General features: G+C 38.8%; 1 protein-coding gene across 2 annotated transcripts in view; it reads right to left on the bottom strand.

Moving 5' to 3' along the window:
• LOC117995429 (carboxyl-terminal PDZ ligand of neuronal nitric oxide synthase protein) overlaps positions 1–12714 on the bottom strand; it is a 160746-nt gene that overhangs the window by 30086 nt on the left and 117946 nt on the right. The window lies entirely within an intron of this gene.

Here is a 12714-nt window from a genome sequence, read left to right as displayed (position 1 = left end):
ATGCCTGTGAGTTCTCCATAATGTTCTCAAAGGTGTGTGAAGTCTACCAATCCGCACATGGCCAGCGTGATAGACTATGGTTAAAACCCTTCTCACTCTGAGAGGAGGCCCGTGCTCTGTAGTGGGCCGGTGATGGGATGATCATGATGATGATGATAATACAGTTGGAGAGTTGAATAAAACTATTCGCATAGTGTGAAAGGGTTCATAAGTTTACTACATTCCAAGTCTCTTATTCTTTGTGTTAAAACGAACTATATTGATTGTTTCATCATCATGATCAACTTATCACTACAGAGCACGGGTCTCCTCTCAGAGTGAGAAGAGAAGGGTTTTGATCATAGTCTGACACGCTAGCCATGTGCGGATTGGTAGACTTCACACACCTTTGAGAACATTATGGAGAACTCATGGAGCATGTAGGTTTCCTCACGATGTTTCCTTCATCGTTAAAGCAAGTGATATTTAATTAGGTAGTTACATACTTAGAACGCACATAACTCCGAAAAGTTAGAGGTGCGCGCCCGGGATCGAACCCTCAACCTCCGATTAGAAGGCTGCGGACCGCCCCAGCCCCCGCCCTACCCGGTGCGGGATAGCGCGGGTGACGTACAGGTGTGCAGAGCGTCCCCCACCTCATATCCTGATTGCTATCACAACCTGTCGCGTATTATACATTTGTCAAAGTGTCATAGGTTAAATCGTCCAAGGTCATTATGGTAACCCACAGACCACTTTGTTTAAAAAAAAAGAATATTATTCATGTTAAATGGTTTTAGTGGGTAGAAATCCCACATAACCCGATTGGGTATCTTCAGAAGATTTCCCCCTCGAAAAAATAAATAAAGGTACGAAAATTAAATAGTGCAACGGGCGGGGTTTGAACCGTCGACCTTTCGGTTTTCAGTCCACTCCTGTACCAGTTGAGCTATTGAGGCTCTAAAAACCACTCTCTGTGTGGTAACTATTAAAATTTAGTCAAAATTTATTTAATTTATTTATCTTACCAAATTTCACTTTCTCATCCACACCTTGCGAGCTATCCTATTTTATTTTATTTTTTTCTTTATTATACAAAAAAAAACTATCGTACAATTTTCCTATTCTTACAATTTACAACATCTATTTCAATGTATTATTTCTTATTTCTTCTTTTATGTCCTAAATCACTTTAAATTTAAAAACTTTAAACACTTTATTTCATTTTATTTATCCATTTACTCGCCAACTTTATATATTCTATGCCACTGACGTTTATAGGTAATATTTAAAAGGCGGTCACTGAAAATCAGCGTTGGGGCGTCTGGTACCTCAGATATTTGCTCTAGAGGTTTGTGTCTGAGGGGCCCGACGTCTCAACACAAGCTGAGTGGCCTACCTGTTCGAGGTGTTGCACTGCTGTACAGGACGATATTGTCTACACCATGTACCACCTATATACCTCGAAAAAACATTATTCTATTCTATTCTATTCTATAACCTGACGACGCGACGGACGGTATATTACGGTTTATTGTGACTTCGGTATTAAACGTAGGTTCACACACAGTCTAAGTATTCTTTAGGAAGATAATTTCCCTTGAGTATTAAACACGTACCCACGTACTCGTAATTCAAAATTACTAATGGCCTAAGAGCCAGCGTGACTTTGACCTTCCTTATCTTATAAAAACTGAAAGTTTCTCTGCGTATTTTCCCCAACACTGTGAAGAACGTTTGTTCGGATGTTTTTTGAATCATTGTGGCTTTGGGAGATAACAGGTAATAAAGATGTAAAAAATCATATGTCAAAGTATAAAGTCCCATTTTTTTGTATTTTCTTCAGAATACAAGTACAAGTAAAATCCTTTCATATGATACCCCATCCGGTATAGTAATCTTACTTTAAAACTTAAAAATACCAATCACACAGTTCACGAACACATTTTAATTTTTTTCTTGTGATGTAACCACAAATTCACGGTTTCTGGATTCTATTTACCTGCCAAATTTCATGATTTTAGGTCAACGGGAAGTACCCTATAGGTTTTCTTAACAGACACGACATACAGACAACCAAGTGATCCTATAAGGGTTCCTTTTTCATTTTGAGGTACGGAACCTTAAAAATCATACAGCGTGCAAATTGCAATGTAAGTTCGCAGTTTGCGGCATTTCGCTTGCCAAATTAGGTTGCGACAGGTTGAGAATTGAGATAGCCACTAATCATTCCTTCCTGTGTTGGGGAAAATACGCAGATAAACTTTCAGCTTTTATAAAATAAGGAAGCTCTGGCACGCGCTGGCTCTCTCTATAAGCTCCTAGTCTTCCGCCCGTTACACGTTGTAATGAAGTGCAACTGGTGTACACACGGGACTTTGCTCTTAAGCCGCGAATAATGTACAACCAGCTACAAAGTATAGTCCGTACAAAATGCAAACTCACGAGTCATTTTTGTGTCAACTGTCATGTCAAAAGTACGATTTGAGTCCTAATTTTAAAGGTGAACCTGCGAGGCGATTGTCTAAAACCTGCATCAATCATTATTACAATCTCAAATGTTATGATTGGCTGAATTTGTGCGATTCTTGTTGCAACAATGCATTGTAGCCAATAGTGAGCGAGCGGTAACCAATCAGAGATGATTGCGAGCGTGAAATTGTAGCTGTCATTCTCCCACAATCGCGCAGCTGGAACCGTACTTTTGACAGTTGACACATGAAGTTAAAATGGCGCGTGAGAACTCATTTTGAACGCACTATACCTATTCGTTATTCAAAATTACTAAGCTCCTAGTCTCCCTGCCCGTTACACGTTGTAATGAAGTGCAACTAGTGTATACACGGGACTTTGCTCGTAAGCCGCGAATAATGTACGAGTGTGATATTCATATTCATTTGCACAAGCTACAAAGTATAGTCCGTACAAAATGCGAACTCACGAGTCATTTTTGTATCAACTGGCATGTCAAAAGTACGATTTGAGTCCTAATTTTAAAGGTGAACCCGGAACCGTACTTTTGACAGTTGACACATGAAGTTAGAATGGCGCGTGAGAACTCATTTTGGAGGCACTGTACCTATTCTTTATTTAAAATTACTAAGCTCCTAGTCTCCCTCCCCGTTACAAGTTGTAATGAAGTGCAACTAGTGTACACACGGGACTTTGCTCGTAAGCTGCGAATAATATAACATTCATATTCATTTGCTCAAGTTACAAATTATACGGATTACCTTTCGACGACCTACCTAGCGCAGTTGTGAGCATTGTGGTATTATAAATGGGAGGTCCCGGGTTTGATTCCCGGCGGGGGCAATTTGGGAATTTGTAATTTCCAAATTACAAGCAACTTTAAGGCTGAAATACATTATAAGCCACGGCTGACACGATATATTCAAACTTATTTCTCAATCGAACAATAAGTTATTTATTTTAATTTTGTTATCTAATTACATTTTATTATATTATATTAGTTAATTATATATAACACTTCGACTAAAGTAATGATTAATGAATACTAGTTAATGAGGATCTACCTACCTAAAATCCTAGCCCATATTAATCACACTAATTAATTAGCATTAATTAGAGAGCATTTTACAAAGTAGTTCAGCATATTAACTACATTATGTTATAAAAAAAAATCAAAAAAAAATTAACCGACTTCAAGAACCACAAACACTAAAAAGTAAAAAATAATTTAATTTATTATCCAATATATTATTATGTATACAAGAGTTATTGTAGTTCTATAGTAATATTTTTTGGAGCCGGTGCCAATTAGCCGCACGAGCCGTCTATCTACTCTTCACATTGTTTTGTGACTCCACATTGGCCCCTCATTGGCACCGACTCCAAAAAATATTACTATAGAACTACAATAACTCTTGTATACATAATAATATATTGGATAATAAATTAAATTATTTTTACTTTTTAGTGTTTGTGGTTCTTGAAGTCGGTTTTTTTTTTTGAAAATTTTTTATTTCACATTTTTAGTGGCCCCATTGTACTAAAATATGATATGCCTGGTTAAAAACCTACTGTTTTTACAAAGCTATTACACCGATCGCGAGCAATCCATTGAGGAGTTCCGTTCTCCATCTCCGAAGATATTCATCAGATCTTTACCAAATTAAAATAGACCTCTAAAGTATGTCCTACAAAACAAAAAAGAATCATCAAAATCGGTTCATAATTGACGGAGTAATCGCGTAACAAACATACAAAAAAAACATACAGTCGAATTGAAAACCTCCTCCTTTTTTTGAAGTCGGTTTAAACTAGCTGATGTCCGCGAATTCGTACGCGTGGATTTAGGTAAGTATTTAAAAATCCCGTGGGAACTCTTTGATTTTCCGGGATAAAAAGTAGCATAGGTATGTCACTCTCTAGGTCTTAAACTATACCTATGCAAAAAATCATGTCGATCCGTTGCTCCATTGCGACGTGATTGAAGGACAAACCAACAAACAAACAAACTTTCGCATTTATAATAGGGGTGGTGATATGATAGCCCGTAGGTAATAGGTATGTCGATTTCTAATAGTACCTACAAAAGTTTTCGGAGTCATCGATAAATTTTCGACTTTCGCCAAAATAAACAAACCTAAATTTGCTCTTTATACTATTAAGGATTATTTTCGCAAAAAGCGGGTAAAAGCTAATGGGGGCTTGAGGCAAATATTTTGTACGAGTCATTGGGTCAAAGGCTGCGTTTATACGGTGGTTTTTTTTATTAAAATTGTTCAAGAATGAGATTTTGTACAACAAAGTTTCCAGTCTATTTTTAACCGACTTCCAAAAAGGAGGTGGTTCTCAATGCGGCCCGGTTTTTTTTCTACTTTTTTTAAAATGTATGTACATCGATTTTTTCCAGGTTTCTAGACAGATTTTTTAGAATATACTGAAGCAGTTTTAGAGACTAATAAGACGTATTCTTTACTGTAATATAGACCGATAGTAATCTAAAATGTTTAGTGTATTTCTCTTATAATATAATATTGAATTCAAAATGTTGGATATCATCGATTTTTTTGTTACATTCATTTTTTAAATAAGTAAATGTTTTTATTTTTTTAACGTTTTACATTTATATTTTATACATTTAGCACTCTTTAGCGTCTTAGCTCAAGTCAATGACCATTGCACGAAATAAAGCAGGCTTAAATAACTTGGCTCTTCTCAGACCTGGGCGCATTTGGAACCCTCGTAGCTTTAGTTTTAAGTTTGCGTAAAAATTATCACCACTATATCTTCAATTCAATTCCCAATTATTGGCTTCTAGGTGTGCCAGCTGGGCACAGAGTGTTTCGCCAGTGTCACGTTTATGGAGAAGGCACGAAGACCACTATATCTTACAAATCCAACAACTGACAATCAAAAAATGAAATTTATTACCTACCTATTTTGAATAAGTTATTTGATTTGATTTGTGAGATTTTGCTTCGTTATTTTCACAGGCTAGGTACCTACTGTATGTAAGGTAGCTTGTGTTACAGGTGAAAAATTCACGTGAATAGCCTTTTCACGTGAATTTTTCACCTGTGGAACGGTCCATCTCTTGTTGCTAGCATACAAAAGCGAGAGCAATTTGCAAGATGAAGTTTCAGTGGACAGGCCATGTCTGTCGCAAAATCGATGGCCGCCGGAGCAGACGTGTCCTGGAGTGGAGACCGCGTACCAGTAAGCGCAGTGTGGGACGACCTAAAACCCGCTAGACTGATGACCTTAAGATGGTAGTGGGAAATGGGTGGATGAGGAATGCGAAGGACCATGTGTGATAGAGTAACCGACATAGCTGAACGGGTTGCGAAGCTGAAGTGGCAATGGGCAGGGCACATAGTTCGTAAAACCAATAGACGTTGGGGTCCTAAGGTGCTGGAATGGCGACCTCGCACCGGAAGACGCAGTCTTGGAAGACCCCCACTAGGTAGACGGATGTCATCAGACGAGTCGCAGGGAGCCGCTTGATGCAGGCAGCGCAAGACCGTGGCGTGTGGAAATCCCTATAAGAGACCTATGTCCAGCGGTGGACGTCTATCGGTTTATGATGATGATGATGATGATGATACACTTCATTTCATACCATACTGCCACCATAATTAACCGGTATTTTTCGAACCCCAAGCCATGGTGACGTGACGCGCTTTTGGGAACGCCTAAGTCCAGCAGTGGACGCAAACAGCCTGACTGATTGATTGAAGGCAGAGAGAATACGTCTCAATGAGGAGGCAGCCTATGGTTAGCCGGCGGAAACGGCAGCGATATCTCATTGGGAGCATCCTGAGTGAGGAAGCGCTGCTAGGTACTTGCGCGAACAATATTATATTTATCATGAGGGGAAATTGAATTTACTAATTTACTCCGCCAAATAAAAGGGACGACACGGTCATCGCGCGAATAATTCAACCCTCGTTGGAACCCGTCATGAGGATCTAAAAGGAATGTTCAAAGCAAGTCATTTCCAGCCTCCGAGGCTTCCGTTAACAAACCAAGAAACTGTAATTACTTACTTAAGGGTTATTTTGAGATAAATAAGTAAAATTAAAACAATGAAAATATACATAACTATATATATAAAAGGAAAAGGTGACTGACTGACTGACTGACTGATCTATCAACGCACAGCTCAAACTACTGGACGGATCACGCTGAAATTCGTAATGCAGATAGCTATTATAACGTAGGCGTCCGCTAAGAAAGGGTTCTTTAAAATGCAACCCCTAAAGGGGTAAAATAGGGGTTTGAAATTTGTATTAAAGTCAGTCAGTTTTGAAGTGTCTATAAAGAAGTTTTGTAGTTAATATTTTTGCATGAATGTTAATTATTAGCAGTATGACATAGTTTATTAAGCTCATATTAACATCTCATAGTTAAAGATCAAACCTAAGGGTGTAAAATAGGGGTTTAAAATTTATGTAGTCAACGCGGACAAAGTCGCGGGCATAAGCTAGTTTTGATTATAAACGGAAAAGATCTTACTGATCTATCAACGCACAGCTCTAACTACTGGACGGATCTGGCTGAAATTTGGCATACCTACAGACGTCCGCTAAGAAAGGACTTATAAAAATTCAACCCCTAAGGGGGTAAAACAGGAGTTTACGATAAGCGATTTAGCGTTTCAGTACGATGCCGTATAGAGACCAAAGGGGTGTGATTTTAATAAAATAAAAATAAAACTGCCCTTCCATCAGGTTAGCAGTTAGTTAGTTTTATCTTAGACTGCATCATCACTTCCCACCACGTGAGATTACAGTCAAGGGCTAACTTGTATGTGAATAATAAAAAAACAATGGTACGGAACCCTACATTGCGAGTGCGACTCGCACTTGACCGGTTTTTATTTCTCGCGTTTTATAATGTGATTTTATTTTGTTAGAGCAACAGGTAGTTAATTTCGGTGCGTCACAATGAATCAATAGCGAGCGTTTTTCTATTACAATTGTTTACACGTAGGCGAAAAGAATAAAGGAGTTTGTTTGGAAGACGCATTACGAATGTTATTTTCCAATATCAGACTACAAAAAGATGACTATTCTGACTGCTTCAGTTATAATTCTTGTTATCAGTTAGAAAGTAATAATATTATGTTTATTACCCTAAGAACATCCATACCTACATTTATAAGCCTCATTAGCTCAACGGGTAAAGGAGCGGACTGAATTCCGAAAGGTCAGCGGTTCACACCCTACCGGTTGAACTATTATCATACCTTCTCCTAACACAAGCTTTACGCTAAGTAGAAGGGGAAAGGGGAATATTACTCATACTTTTTTAATGAAACTATTACAATAAGACAAGGGGGGGGGGCACTATTTAAAAAAATGATTTTTTAAAGAATTTTACAGTAGGTATACTTTTTGTCAGCCTTATCGCACTCTTATACATAAATATTGTACAACAATGGTACTGATTCTGAGCACAACCTAATTTTAGAGCATTCGCATACTTTTCTTACTAATGTAATATGAAAAGGACAGACGCAGTTTGACAGTTTTAAATTTTATTTTTAAATGGCAAAGACGTGATTTTAGCGCACAGTCGCGAGCCTACTGTTTACATTTGTGCACTAAAATTTCAAATCTTTAAATGTAAAGTTCATGTTCTGTCCCTTTTTAGCATTGTTAAACAGAAAAGGATACAGATACTCTAAATTAAGTTTAGAGAAAGACAACGGAATGCTACTCTGTTATAGTGAGGTAACGAAGTAAATTTTTCAAAGAAAATAATTCAGGTAGGTTCAAAAAGATCATTGTTGAACGACCTTTGCCTTTTCTATACACTCTTTAACAACAGTAGGCTATCAATAATTCAGGACACTCCTAAGAGCTCTTTGCTTCATTCTCATGACGTGAGATGACGAGTGATGTAGCTTCCAAACTTTTGTTTTGCGAAAAGTTCTTAAGTTGTTCGAAGCCATTCTCTCTACATATAATAAACACGCGTCAAGTGTAAGTCAGACTCACACACTAAGGGTTCCGTAACATCGTAAAAAATGACACTTTTTAATTTTTTTGTGATATAACCATAAATTCAAGGTTTCCGGATTTTTTTTCTTGTGCTAAAAGGCCTGCTAAATTTTATGACTCTAGGTCAACGGGACCCTATAGTTTTTGATTTATTTGCCTTGGCACTTGACAGACACGACAGATAAACAACGAAGTGATCCTATAACTATTAGTTTTTTTCCTTTTTGAGGTACGCAATCCTAACATTACAATTGTAGAGAGAGCCTGGCTCGCTCTTGGCCAGTTTTTTTAATAAAATAACGAAGGTCTGGCACGCACTGCCTCCTAGTCCATTGCAATAATGACTGTCACAACTTTGGTGCTAGGCTTGCACTTTGTGTCGATTCTCTATGCCAATCGCAGCCGGCTGTGCGAGTGTGCGCTTCATTTCCCTCCATTAGCACTCGCGTGTTGATCTGGAAAGTAAACTGAACTCCGCCTGTGAATTAATGATAGCGAGTCTCAGTTTCAAGTGCGTAATTCACACGTTGGCGGCAGTTCCAAAATATCTCGCGCAAACATTGCCGGTTTACTTGAATATTGTAATGGGGGCTATACACGCTCCGATCTGCCTTCAGTAAGATTTATAGAGCATGCAAATGTTCGAATGGTCTCGTGTATGATAATGAAAGAAAGATTGAAGTTCGCTATGCAATTACAACTTGAAGAGGCCAGTCATGATTGCTTGAAGCTGTGTATGGCCGCATTACGAACGTTTAGGATGGGAATGAAAATTGTAAAAAATCTAAATAAACGAATTATTTTGCAGGTCGTATTGTTGCCCATATACTTAACTTCTATAGGGTGTCCCAAGAAATCTGACGAGTATTATGTGCGTTGGTTTTCTGTCTCTTATGCTGTGCTGTACGAGTGCACGTAGATATCAAGCTTGGTGCAGCAATGTGGGTTTCCACATGATTTTTAGAACCTTTGATTTTTCCTGGATAACCTATTTCCGTCCCCGAGATGCAATCCTATTTCTGTACCAAACGTCAGGTGCCGTGAAAAGTTAGCAGACAGCCGGTCACACTCACATTTATAATACTAGTAGGGACTATAAGTCCCGCAAATTGCTATTGCACTGGAACCATGTCTCAAAAACATCGAATTTGACGTTTAAGTAAAAATATACCATCAGCTCAAAACTTCAGTCTGGTGCTGACGTCACTAACATGTCGGCCACGCGCATCAGCAATTTGCGGGACTTATAGTATGGATCAGAATAGTTAGGGATAAAAAGTCAATCTGTCTCACCGTTGCCGGGACAATCGGGCCAAGACCGGTCGCATTGCAGCAAGCATAAATAATAAATGTCCCGCGACGGAAGCAACGCCCTTGACAGAAAACTGTGCCGCACCTAAATAATAGGTACGCTGGAATAGTTGCTAATGCTAGAAGCAGATTCGCAACACCCGATCCCACCACACGCTATCCGAGTATGAACAGAACTGTTATACAGTTTGACGGGATCCTAATCCATATTATCCATACTAATATCGAAAGTGTGTCTATCTGTCTGTCTGCCTGTCTGTCTGTCTATCTGTCTGCTAGCCTTTCACGGGCCATCCGTTCAACCGATTTTGACGCAATTTGGTACAACGATAGATTGCATCCCGGGGAAGGACATAGGCTACTTTTCATCCCGAAAAATCAAAAAATTCCTACGGGATTTTTAAAGAACTCAATCCACGCGGTCCAAGTCGCGGGCATAAATATTAATATTCTATTATTTTTCTTATAAAGTATAAACATAACTAGTTACTAGGTGGTTTCTATTTTTGAAGATAAGATAATTTATATTCATGGATTACTATTCTGGACTTTGGGTGTTCTGACACTTCTGAGTGCTCTGGGCACCACTTAATATTTGCACCCCTTTCCAACAAATGTTTTCCGTTACCATTTGTTGACTGCCGTATCTAGGATAGAGTGATGATAGCCTAGTCGTTAAGACGTCACCCTCCTATTGAAGCTATCAGGGATTCGATCTCGGGCACGCACCTTACTTTTCACAGTTATTAAATAGCAATTAAATATCATTTTCTTGAACGGTGAAGGAAAACATCGTAAGGAAGCCTGCATGTCTGAGAGTTCTCCATCACGCTTTCAAAGATGTGAGAACTCTGCCAATCTGTAGGTACAAGCCAGCGCGGCGTGGTGGGCAATGGCCAAACCCTTCTCATTTTGAGAGGAGAACCGTGCTCAGTAGTGAATGATAATGAATGTCTAGGTAGTAAATTTTAATATTCTGTCGTTAGAAAGAACAGGGTAGCAAAATAGGGTAGCAACATCTAAAACGCAATAAAGTACCTACTTATCAAGCAAACAGCAAATAAACACACTCGGTAAGCTAGATAATTTAATGAGTTTGCCAAATAGATAGTCAAGACGTAAATTCAACGGGTAACAGTAAATCACTCGCGATCAGTTTAGTAAATAGTAGTTCACTAGTAATTGGTACAGTAGGTATACCTCTTTAAGGTGGTTTGGTACATTCGGCCGCGAAAATTCAAATTTTAGGTAGTTTTTCGAAAATAGTAGACTAATCATAAATCAAAGGCTTATATGAGTTTTGCGGGTTTTTATGCATGGACATGTTTTTCCATAAAAACTTTGGTCAAAAATACTCATTTACTTCATATTTGTGCAAATTTGGGAAAATTCAGAAAATTATATTTCAGGAACAAATATGAAGTAAATGAGCATTTTTGACCAAAGTTTTTATTTAAAAACATGTAGATGCATAAATGTTATGCCGGTAAAACTTATTACTATAAGCCTTTGATGTACGATTAGTCTACTATTTTCGAAAAACGAATTACTAAAATTTGAATTTTCGCAGCTGGATGTATCAAACCACCTTAAAGTCAGTTAATTTTTCTTAAAATTAAAGAATCCGATAACCTATAGAAACCGGTCAAGTGGGAGTCGGCCTCGCACTCGAAGGGTACCGGTATTTGCAACCTACAAAATTTCATGATTCTTGTCATGTCAACTGTATCATGTCAATCTTATCAAGGTGCTGGAATGGTGACCTCGCACTGGAAGACGCAGCGTTGGAAGACCGGGGGGTCTTCCAACGCTGCGTCTAGGTGGACGGACGACATCAGACGAGTCGCAGGGAGCCGCCGCTGGCAGCCGGCGCAAGACGGTGGCGTGTGGAAGTCCCTACAAGAGACCTATGTCCAGCAGAGGACGTCTATTGCTTGATGATGATGATGATAATGAATCAACGGGAAGTATCCTATATAGTACGCGACAGATTGAGATGGCAATCGGGGTAGAGATGACCTGCATACTTGCACAGCTTTCGCGCTAACCCGGTGCGGCGGCGTCGCCGTCGCCCCCCCGTCCCCCCTCATACCGCGATTGCGATCTCGACTTGTCGCGTACTGGTTTGATTCCCTTAACGGGTCTTGACAAACAGACAGGCATATAATACAACGAATTGATCCTACAAGGGTTCTTTTTTTCAGCAAATCAGTACCCTTATTATAAATGCAAAAGTATGTTTGTTTGTTCGTTTGTCCGTCAATCACGTCGCAACGGTGCAACGGATTGACGTGATTTTTTGGATGGGTATAGATAAAGACCGACAAGGGTGACATAGACAGACAAAGACATAGAAAGACCGATAAGAGTGGCAAAGAGTGAAGATAGGCTACTTTCTATACCGGAAAATCAAAGAGTTACCCACGGGATTTTTTAAAAACCTAATTCCACGCGGAATAAGTCGCGGGCATCAGCCAGTACGGAATATACGGAATTATTTTAACCCACTTAAATTGATTGAAACACAGATAACGTAAAATATTTACGAAGTCGAATGCGCTACACGGTTCAGAGTCGAGACACGTTGAATTTAACAATATCGAGTTATTTACGAATATCTTTTCGTAAATAACTCGATATTGATTTCGATTCCCGAATCGAGTGAACAAAAACAAATCTAATTTTTTTAAATTCTGTTATTCCACACTATATCAAAATACTCGTAAAACATGAACATTTTTCTCATAACACATTGTTTCTCGGAAGGCACTATTATCAGTAATGGAAAAAACGTGTTTAAATGATGATGAGCGAATACTGTTAGTGAACTACGTCTAACCGCCGTACTCAGAGTCGCTAATCGTTACTTAAGATTGAGTTAAAACGAGACAGATGTATGTGAGAGATATAGCTCTGTCTCGTTTTAACTAAACTTAAGTAAAGCGACTCT

This window comes from Maniola hyperantus, chromosome Z (assembly GCF_902806685.2).
Source record: "Maniola hyperantus chromosome Z, iAphHyp1.2, whole genome shotgun sequence".
NCBI lineage: Eukaryota > Metazoa > Arthropoda > Insecta > Lepidoptera > Nymphalidae > Maniola > Maniola hyperantus.
Note: the sequence above shows the minus strand (reverse complement) of the source record. Positions and strands in the feature narration are given on the sequence as shown.